Below are 10,325 nucleotides of genomic sequence, written 5' to 3' on the forward strand. Positions count from 1 at the left end.
GAGCTATGCAAGAAATTTCTCATCTCTATGCTCCATGTACTTTATGAACATTAATTGTCCAATGGCAGCACCAAAGTACAAAATACCAATCCTATATAACTCATGAAATGCTCATAAACACACCTAGATGGCATTTTGATCATGAGAACAAAGCACCTAAATGACAAAATTGGTGTACTCATACATTTAAATGTTGCTCAAAATACTAATATTAAAACTACAGACAGAAATATTTTGTGAGACTGCTCCATAGGGCATCTAATTTCATGCCAGGACAATACTGTTGAATGGTGCTAAACTGCAATAAAATTATGTGATGAAGTGAATGTGACAAATATTACTTGCAAGTTTATTTCTGTCAGCACTGATAGTACTGAAGCTATTATTGCCTTTATTTTGCGATTTCATTTTTAAAAAATTATTTGTATTACAAGGGAATATTGTTTAATGACTCTATGATTCATATTCCTAGGGCAATGATCTCTTATATGAGAGGAAAAATATAATTTATCCTAAAGGTACAAAATAATTTTACTGAATCCTTGAAAGCTCATCTTGGAAACAAGCTCAAGTAGGTAGGTTCTGAGTGGTGATTTCATTCATTTGTTTATTCATTCACTTCAGCAGTAATTGAATCAGGTCCCAGGACAGGCAGAAACATGACCACTGGCAAATTTGGTTAGAATAGATCAGTAGAAGCCCATGTCTGCCCAGCTTACACCAGACAAAAATAAACTCTGGAACAGAACCGGGAAAAATACGCCTCTGACAGAATTCAGATGATTACAGCATCACTGTGTATGAGGATACAGCTGCAGAAGCCCAACCTTGCAGGGAGCTGGGCACCCTCCACAAGGCACAGGGGCAATTGCCATCAGTCATTGCCCAGGACACACTCAGCACTGGCACACTGGGGCCACGGGACAGATGAGGCTCTTCTGATCCAGTTACATTAACAAATAAAGTACAATAATGAGAAAGGAATGATAAAGATATCGACTGCTTTGATGAATTGACCTATTTTGCTTCCTTTGGTTTTTGGCCTGGTAAAAGTATCCTGTTGAGACTCTGGTGGTTTGTGACACCCTGAAAGCGCTGTGTACACCAGTGTTTACCCCCTGCTGGAAGCAGAAAGTGAGCATGAATATGTTCATTTCAGCTCACTTGTAGATTTTTCCACTCAGTTTTTGTCCTTAACATAATGCAACTTAACTAAATAATTAAAGCATTATCAGTTCAGAGACCTGCTTATTTTTCCCCCTTCAGTATGCATGAGCAGGCTAACAGGCATAATAGCAAACAATTTCCCGAAACATTTCTGACTTCATGCCTGAAATCAATGCTCAAATTGAAATAATTTTAGAAACAGCTGATTAGACAGTCCCGCCCTCTGGATCTGAGTTGGCCCTGAGTCAAAGCCAATATATTGCTTCATTTTCTGTCACAGAAAAGGCATTAGCACTGTACATAAATGTATATATCCATTTAAAAAATAAAAACAAAAGCAACCAAACAACCAAACAGCACCTAGTTTTTCTATTTCTGTAGCAAATAAGCAAAATTAAGACTTTCTTTTTCAGCAGAGACTGGTTATTAACAGCGTTCGTTTGATCAGCACATGAGAAACTGTCCTTTCCAAGGGATGGGGGAAGGGAGAGTAATTCTATAATCATCTGCCAAGCACCTCCCACTCACAAAGACCAGGAACTCACCCTCCTTTGCTGCACACAGTTTGGATTGTTACAGCCTTTGCAAGAGCTGTCAGCATCCCACTAAAATCCAAATGTGTGCAGCCAGGCAAAGTTTAGTTTAGCATTCAACAAGGATGTTGCTCAATCGGATATTTTCTTTGCAGAAATAACATTGGCTCCTCTCTACATATTTTGTGTGCATTTGCCTCTAGGTCAATTTTTACTTCTAATTTATTAGTACATGGTATTTGAAATCCTTGTCAAACAGATTTGGGAATTGAGTTCGGGTCGTAAATCTTGTCATTAAATATACTGTGCTATCCAAGGTAAGAGTCTTTCAGACTTTAATTCCAAATTAGTTTTTAAAACAGAACATTTTAGCCCATCTTTAGGAAATATTGTAACCATTCTCTCCTGTGCCTCGCAAAGGACAATATGCTAAAACAGTTCTCTTTTTTTGAGATCGATAACTGTGAAGCCAGTCTAGACGGAGAGCATATTTTCTCCTCTATTAGAACCTAACAAACAGGAAAATCAGCTTTTAGCCAACAAATGAAGATGAAGAAGCTTCTCTTTACAAAATGAGGCAATTATGATCAAAATTTAACACATACAAAGGCAATAGAGACTGAAAAAAGTTCCCTAAAAAACAGACACAGAAAATCTCTCCTTTCTGGGATGTTTCCATGGTAGCAGTAATTTTCTCTCTCATTCTCCTGGCAGTTGTTTCTGATGTGACTCTAACATTTCCAGTGAAATTTAGCTATGAAAACTCATAGGTTTTTCCTATAGACATCTCCCTGCCCTGACAGCCTTAGGTGAAACCTAACAGCAACTTTCCACAGGGAAAATAAATATATCATGCACTGTTCCTCCCATTTCTTTTTTGCAATAAATAACACACCTGCAGTAAATTTGACTTGTTTAAAAGCATCTCTAACCCTTTACCCTGAGAAAGGGACTGAAAACACAAACAAAACAGCAACGAAGGGTAAAAGCCCAAACCCACGGCAGTTCTAGTGAATATAAGGAATGTTTGCATGCGGATCTGTCTGGGAAGTGACTCAGAGGCTGTTTGCATCCCAGGGAACCCCCCGCCCATCCCCTTGAAGTGCCGTGCCGGCGACCCGGCATGGCTGAGTGCCACCGCTCCCGGGAGCGCTCCGCTGGTGCTGAGAGCACATGGATACAGCATATATCTATTTATCATACATACACACATTGTTATATGTATGGAGTACATGTATACAGTATATACAGTGATGGGGCACATTTTACAATGATGTGTTCTCTTGCAAACCCCAGCCCCGGCATCACCGCTCTGGGTGCGACTTCACTGGTCTCGGTGCCGGATCCCCCTGCGCAGCCCTGGGGCTCCGTGCTCCCTACATCCCAATCTACAGCCCTGTATCCCTACATCCCAATCTACATCCCTACATCCCAATAATCCCTACATCCCAATCTACATACCTACAGCCGCGTATCCCTACATCCCAATCTACATCCCTACATCCCAATAATCCCTACATCCCAATCTACATACCTACAGCTGTGTATCCCTACATCCCAATCTACATCCCTACAACCCTATATCCCTATATCTCAGTCTACACCCCTACAGCCCTGCATCCCTACATCCCAATCTACAACCCTGTATTCCTACATCCCAATCTACATCCCTACAGTCCTATATCCCTATATCTCAGTCTACAACCCTACAGCCCTATATCCTTATATCTCAATTTACATCCCTACATCCCGATCTACATCCCTACAGCCATGTATCCCTACATCCCAATCTACATCCCGACATCCCAATCTACATCCCTACATCCCGACATCCCTCCAGCCCGCCGGCCCTCCAGCCCTACCTGCGCTGCTGCTGCCGCCGCTCCGCCGCTCCGCCGCCTTCAGCACCCGGACAGCGCCCGCTTATACCGCCCCGGGATCGCGTCACGGCCCCGCCCGGCCCGGCCCGGCCCCGCCCGGCCCGGCCCCGCCCGGCCCCGCGGACCCGCCCGGGCGGAGCGACCCCGGGCCCGCACGGAGCGGGCACACACCCGGGCACGTAAAACCGGCAGCGGGAAAAGCGCGGGGAAGGAGAAAAAAGGAGAAAAGTAAAAAAAAAAAAAAATACAGATGGAAAAACAAGGAGAGAAAAGCAAGGCAAGGAAGAAAGAAGGGGGAAAGGGGAAAGAGGTTTAAAAATAAAAAAGAAAGAAAAAAGAAAGAAAAAGGCAGATGTGATGCAGCCAGTACCTGCTGCTCCTTAGGCTGGGAGGAAGGATTTGATAAACCCGACCTACACCCCGGGGTGGGTGCGGGGCGCAGCAGCGGCAGGGGCACGGCTGGGGCTGCGGGCAGGAGCGGGGCAGGGACAGCGGGGCTGGAGTGGGTGTGAGCCCGGCTGTGAGGGTGACTCTGCACCCCACGGTCAGCGTGGGTGTGCCTGCCTGTGCCCATGCCTTGGCAGGACACGGCCTTTCAGCAGCTATGGCCAGCTGGGGTTTTTAATTTTTCTCTTTAGGTCATTGACTGAGCTATTGTGGCACATTTCTGGCTTTGTCACAGGGCAGGCAGAGTTCGTGGCATCTGTGGCCTTGTCATCAGGTGTAGGAGGCCCTGGAGCTCTGGAGTGCTCCTGAGGGGGGAAGGACACCCCTCCCTTGTTTGTCTGAGGAAGATGGAAAAACTGAAGCACATTGGGGAAATACAAGGCAGAAGGTTCCTCCTGCTCCTGCAGCCCCATCCCAGCCTGTGTGCCTGGCTGTGGATGGGACAGGGGCCAGGCTGGTGCTCCTCTGGATGCAGATGGAGCCAGAGAGGGGCTGCCCATCCCTGGGGCACTGCCAGGCACTGCTGAAAAGGCCCTCATGGTTTTATCTCCCTTCTCAGCACTCAAAAAGGGCAGCACTTGCATGCCTGGATCAGTGAGGTGAGTAAATACCACTATGCCATAAATCACAAAACACAAGATGTAACACATGGCTTCAGCTGATGCTCAGAGTTTTAGCTTGTTCCTTCTGCTTCCTTTCTATTACAGAAAGGTTGTTTTGCTTTGGCTTTTAAATAAGGATTCCTTTTCCCCCAAAATAAATCTTTCCTGACAATTTTGACCTTTTACAGCACAAAACGCAAAAAAAAACCTAGGATGAATGTACCTTCCAAGCCAATAAACATAACAAAATTAAATTATTGTAAGAACAGTAAGCTAGAAATAATTGTAGCCATGAACAGACAAGAAGAAAATCCTGGCTGCATTTGCTGTAGATGATATGGAGATCTGGAAATACAGATCTTGTTTCACGTCACGTAGTTTTATGAGTAAAATACAGTTTCAGTTTTTTGCTGAAACTCTTCAACAGCAGCTTTATTCTGGCCCCAAATTCCATCCAACACATGCACTTCTATTGCCAGGCCCAGGAAGCAAAGAGCCCCAAAAATACTGCGTTAGGGCCCATGATAGCAGCCCTGAGGAAGGGAAACAGAAAGGCATTGCTGCAGTAGCAGAGGGCAAGGTCCAAGTGCCCTCTGAGCAGCTGGGAACTGTATTGCTGAACACCACATCCCCTTCAGCAGGGCTCTGAATGCCCACAAAACACAGCTCTGCAGACACTGCTGTCACTGAGACACCTCAGTCCAGGGACAGAATACTCAATGTAATCAAAACCAACAAACAAAATAATAACAAAAAACACTGAGAAGAAAATTACTCAATTCGGACTTTCAGGAATTTTCCTGTGCTTCTGCAGGTGTTTCCAACAGGCTCTTGTGCATTCTGTCACCAAATAACTAATACTTTTGGAGCAAATTCTTTCCCATGAAATCATCCTGTTGAACCCCATCCATCTATCCCTGATCTTCTGCATTAGAGCTCATTTCAGACAACCCAAATTATCTGGCACACGAGCAAGATTCCATCCTCCTTAACCACTCACCTCAGATTTACAGCATATAAAGTCAGCCAGACACTTGGCTTTGGTCTCTGCTGTGGCTATTCTGGGTTCAGTGGATAAAATTTTCCAAAGGCTCTCTACAATCCATCTGTCAATTTTACTCCATATCAAAAAGTTGCCTGGACTTTGTGCTTACGATTGATTGCATCCACACAGCCCTATAAGGAGGGCCTTACTGAATGTACTTTTTTTTTGGTCATATTGAATGTACAGCATTCTTTTCCTTAGAATGAGTCATGCAACTGAAAATTGGATCTGTTCTGTCATCAGAAGTTCCATGGCATTTTATACAAGAGTAAGATCACATCACATCATCTCTCAACTTTAGGAAATTGCATTAGAATTAGCTCAATATCAACTGCTTAAGCAAAGGAGCTGGGTAATCTTGTTTTTCTGAGTGAATTTTGACCATGTGCATCCTTTTGTGGATCCTGGGAACAGCCCAGCTCTACCCACAGTGTTTTTTCTGAACAGCTTGCCTTGTCACATGCTCTACCTTACCTAGTCTGCATCATGAGGAGATAAAAGTTAATCAATCAACCCTGCACCTTGCAGCAAAAGCCTTTTATTTAATTTCATTTCATTCAAGAAAGAGGGCACGGGGTTGGGAGGGGAACTTCACTGCAGCAAGCAGAGGCTGGAGGGTTCCTGCCCACTCTGCTTTGTCATACCCCAGCTGGAATATCATCATCCCTACATTCAGTGGGAAAAGAAAAGCCAGGAAACTTGTCTTGAGGAGGAAGCACGGTGTGGCAAAGGGCCTTGGGGACACTGTGCTTGTGCTCAGGACACACCAGCAGCAGGGGGTGAGGGTGGCAGAACCACAGCAGTTCTGGACCATGGCTCCACCACACCTGCCCAGCTCCCAGCAGAGGCTGGAATGATGATCTGGCTGGGATGACCATCCCAGGGAGGCAGCACATTTGTCTGGCTGCTCTGGCCCTTTTCTAAACACCAGAATGGTTTGCAGCTCTGCATCTCTGGCTCTCTCCTCCTCTAATTGGTGCCACCAAGATCAGCACTGCTTAAAAATAAAGCAGGGTTGTGTCAATATTGATTATTTCCTTCCCTTCTTCTGTTTCTAGTAGCAACTAAAAATAATTTACAATTCATTATAGACATGACATCTCCTGCAGAATAAATGCCATTGTCACATTTAAAATTCAGTCCATATCTGACTCGAATATCTTCATTTACTCTGAATATAATGAGAAAGAGGAGGTTTTCTTTCCTGAGAAGATGCTCATCTGCCATCATAGATACAGATTCTTTTAAATTATTGTAATTTTAAAATACTTGAGCTCTGCTTGTACCCAACATCAGACTCGTCATTTTCTGCTCATTTTGCATGCTTGAAAGATCAATCATATTTGTATGCAAATATTTTTGGCCTGCCTAAATTTAGTGCACAATAAATGGCTCAAATTTCATTTCCAAAGCCATAAGGGGCGGGATAAGTGCAGCATTGTAAGGAAAAATAAGGGGTTTGCAGTTTTTATCCTCAGTCCTTTAAAAGCAGGGATGTCAAGGCAAGCACTGGCTGTAGATCACTGGGCTTTATTCAACACTGCAATGAGATTAAGCAGGTTTAACACCAGCCTGCCCTATACACCTCCTTGAGGGGACATTTCAAGCACAGGAAAAGCTAAGGAAAAGCAAAAAACAAAATCTGGACTTTTATCCAACATTTACAAGTTCAGGATTTCAGGCTGCCTGCTTATAAAAAAAAAAAAAAATAATAAACAGAAGAGAAGCCTTAGGCAAGGCTTGGCTGCCACCCCTGCACACTGGAGTGTGCCCCCGTGCTCGGCCAAGGGAATCATCACTTCACACCCCCTGCAGCCTGCCCCAGGGCTGAAGCTCAGCTCTGCCAGCCTGCTTAGCATCCTTCCCCAGGGCTCTGGCACACCTCCAGTGCCTCTGGTGCTCTCCAGGGGCTGCAGGAGGAGCCCAGCCTGCCCAGTGACCTGCACTTACTATGGGGTGCCTGAAACTTGGGGTAATCAGGCTCCACCCCATAGGAGAGACCCCCTGCTCATGGGATCTATCAGCTCAGCCAGTGCCAGAGGGGCAGAGAAGCCTGGGCTGGAAGGAGCTGCATAAGCAGCAGATGAATCAACAGGGAAAGAGTTTACTGCTATACTTGTTCCAGTATAGCAGCCTCCACTTTGAGTACCCTGCACAGGAATAGCAAAACACCAACGGATTAAGGAATATATGCCTTCTCATAGAACCACAGAATTATTTTTATCCCCAGGCCTCCCACACACATACTCACATATTTTCTTCTGTGGAGTTTCAAGGCTTTTCAGAAGCCTGTGACATCTGCTTACCAACATTTGGTGTAAAAATATCGATATCTGCTCTGCATAGCTGTTCTGAGTGCTACATTTACCAGCCAGTAAAGATCAAGAGTCTCCTGGGAGCTGGCTGGATCAAACTGTCATGATTTCAGCACTGCTTTGCGTCAGACAGCAGAATTTAAAGTCAAAACACAGATAGTTCAGGGAGGAAGACAATGTGAAGCCCTGAGTCATACCCTGCTGAGGGTGAGGAGAACAGATTAATAGACAGCAAACATGAATGAAACTGAAGGGCTCATTCAGTCACGCGGCTGCTTCTGAGACCCAAAATAGGATTTCTTTTTAGTTATTGGGCATGAAAAGAGGATTTCTTTGCACTATGCCAAGGAGAAGTTGAGAAAAGAGTTTTAATTAGCATGGGGCAGACTCCCCTTTGCCTTGACTCCCCGAGGGGCTCAGCTGCAGGACTGGCTGTGCTCAGGCAGGGGTTGCTGCTCGCAGCCTGCTCTAACAATTCGTCATCCAGGGGATGCTGCACGACCCAGCAACTTTCAGCATCCTTCAGATATGGAAGAGGCAGCCTTTACTGCAGCCCCAGCCAACTCTCCTCTGCTAAAGCTGAGTCAAAATAGTCTGCCTGTAGCCAGGGGTGGTTTGTCTGGGGAGCTGCACTGTTCCCCACTGCTGGCTCCTGGGGAAAGGAGACAAAGCTACCATGTTGTAGCAGATGGAGAATCTGCACAGGTTCACCCCAGATCAGTGGAGATTATGTAACTGAAACTGTTCAGAGCAGCTGTGGCAACACCGAGCAGCAGCAGCCAGCAAAACCGGTTTGCCTGTGCCCATGGCACCTGCTCGTGCCATGATCCTCAGCTGGTGTGAGTGCCCAGCCTGGGGTATTGGCTACACTGGGGCATCTGGGTCAGCCAGGATTGCCCTTCTCAGCGTGTTTTCTCATGAGAGAACACAAAAGTTTTACATGGGAGAGAAAAAAATCTGCACAACAGTGATCTGTACACACATTTATGTGAATTTTCATTTTAAATAAACAGAGAGAAGTGCTTTTACAGCTGTGCATAAGATTAGGTCCATTATTTAGTCCTCTGCTAAATCATTCAGCAATTCTGCTCTGCAGAAACTTCATGATCTTGGGGCTAAGTAATTTCTATTCCTTATTTACATTAAACCCTCATTAATTTTTACATTAATCACCCATAAAGATGAAGAAGCTCAGTGATTTTGGATCTCTGTGTCTGTGGCTGAAAAGTGTCCATTTTATCTCATTTTATCTGCTGCCCTCTCTGACAACACAGGATGGGGTTCAGAGGAGCAAACGTGCCACTCCAAATTAACACTTCTGTGCTTCCTTTTTTTTTTTTTTTTTTTTTTTTTTTTTTGAGTCCAGCCATTCCCACATACTACACGTGGCAAAGGTTCTTCCATCCCCAAGCCATTAGGGCAACAGGTGCTTTAGCAATGGAGCATGTGAGAATTTATGTGCTAAAGCTGGGAGGGCAAAAGCCATGCTCTGCTCCATGCCATAAAACATTATCACAATATTCTTGTGCATTGTCCTTGTCAGGGTCATTCGTTTTCCTGGTTTCATTACAGCCCATTTTGTGGCCATAGGTTTGTCCTTTGCTCAGTACATATGTGCATGAATTCCAACCCTATTGCTACAGTAATTTATACAGATCTGGGTCAAAATCAAATCCAATATTTGGTCAAGTATGTGACAAAAATAGGCAAAAGAGACTCAGTGTAAGGCACAGCACAGAGACAGTGTTATAGAATTCCCTCCTTCTACAAGAAAAGAGCAAACAATTTGATTTGTTAGCTTGTGTGGACAAGGCAAAACCACTTCAAGCCATGCCCTTTTTAAAAAAATTCCGTACAAAATAATTATGAGTGATTTGCATCAAAAAGAGAGCACTAATTCATGTCCTCCCACGTGGTCATGGCTATTAGCATTTGTCACATCAGCATCAAAGCAGAAATCTTGTTGTTTTAGGGTTCAGCTGTGCTGACTTTGAAGTTCAGGATGTAGACCCAGGGATAGCTGGCTGGCCTCAATGGCAGCTGCCCTACTTCAGTGGCTGTGGCATGAAGGCAAGTCTGGAGTCTCAGTGCAAAAAGCAGAAGAGATGCAGGTTAATCATTTACCCCTCTGCTGCAGGCTGTACTCAGGAGCGAGCACAGAACCAGCACAGCCCACTGACCTGCTGACACCCACTCCTGGGCAGCGAGGGTCTCATGCCATCAAACAGATGTGCAGGATTCTGGGCAGCAGGAGACTGGGATATCAAGCACTGTGAGCTGTACAGTTCCTCAGTGGGCAAGTGTACATGGAAAGCCACCATGCTCCATCCAACATG

At 45.0% G+C, this 10,325-nt stretch overlaps 1 long non-coding RNA gene across 1 annotated transcript in view; it reads left to right on the forward strand.

Annotated features, from left to right (window-relative positions):
- LOC140684692 (uncharacterized) overlaps nt 1-2,605 on the forward strand; it is a 30,127-nt gene extending 27,522 nt beyond the window's left edge. Inside the window, exon 2 of the long non-coding RNA XR_012057349.1 lies at nt 2,154-2,605. This is a non-coding gene — a long non-coding RNA (uncharacterized lncRNA). The remainder of the gene's footprint in view (nt 1-2,153) is intronic.
- The last annotated feature ends 7,720 nt before the right edge of the window (nt 2,606-10,325 follow it).

This window comes from Taeniopygia guttata, chromosome 9 (assembly GCF_048771995.1).
Source record: "Taeniopygia guttata chromosome 9, bTaeGut7.mat, whole genome shotgun sequence".
Lineage (NCBI taxonomy): Eukaryota > Metazoa > Chordata > Aves > Passeriformes > Estrildidae > Taeniopygia > Taeniopygia guttata.